Source organism: Penaeus monodon, chromosome 19, assembly GCF_015228065.2.
Source record: "Penaeus monodon isolate SGIC_2016 chromosome 19, NSTDA_Pmon_1, whole genome shotgun sequence".
NCBI classification, from domain to species: Eukaryota; Metazoa; Arthropoda; class Malacostraca; order Decapoda; family Penaeidae; genus Penaeus; species Penaeus monodon.
The window spans coordinates 27,145,186-27,145,807 of record NC_051404.1 but is presented as its reverse complement, the minus strand read 5'-3'; positions in this window follow the sequence as shown (position 1 = coordinate 27,145,807).

The window sequence follows — 622 nt, the reverse complement described above, 5'->3', positions numbered from 1 at the left end:
ACTACTGTTACTTAGCATTTTAAATATCTTTGAATTTCCTATACATAAATCGCATACTTCTAAATGTAATTGTTTTATTAGCGCGCCCTGATTTTACGTAGCATTGACAAAAAAGTCAAAAGTGCTACAGGAAAGTCAACTGCGTTGACAAGTCGTGCTGTATTCTTTTGTCCAGGAATTTCGGATTTAGCCGAGATTTAGCCAGGAATAGTGGTCATATCCTTGTGCTTTATAATTCATTTTTCTTTTCGTTCCGCTAAAGAAAATTTGTTCATTATGCACTTTGGCCTTGTCTTAAAGTAGCACCGACATGAGGCCATGCGCAACATAATTTTGTTGACCGTCATTTCTTACTAAAAGAGGTTTCAACATAGATACACCAACGCGCTCTATGATCATGCCCTACACAACCTTGAAATATGATATAGGCTACTCAGAACTATTAAATGATGTCATTTTCTTCAAATTATTGTTGTAACCAGATGTATTTTGCACTGTGTATTATGGATTCAAAGAATCAACCTGAAAGTGGATCGGTCGATGTAGTTTTATTGTTTCCCATTTATTTTTAGTATTTCTTCTATCAGAAAAAATAGAGTCGAAACTGTATTGTATAGTATCA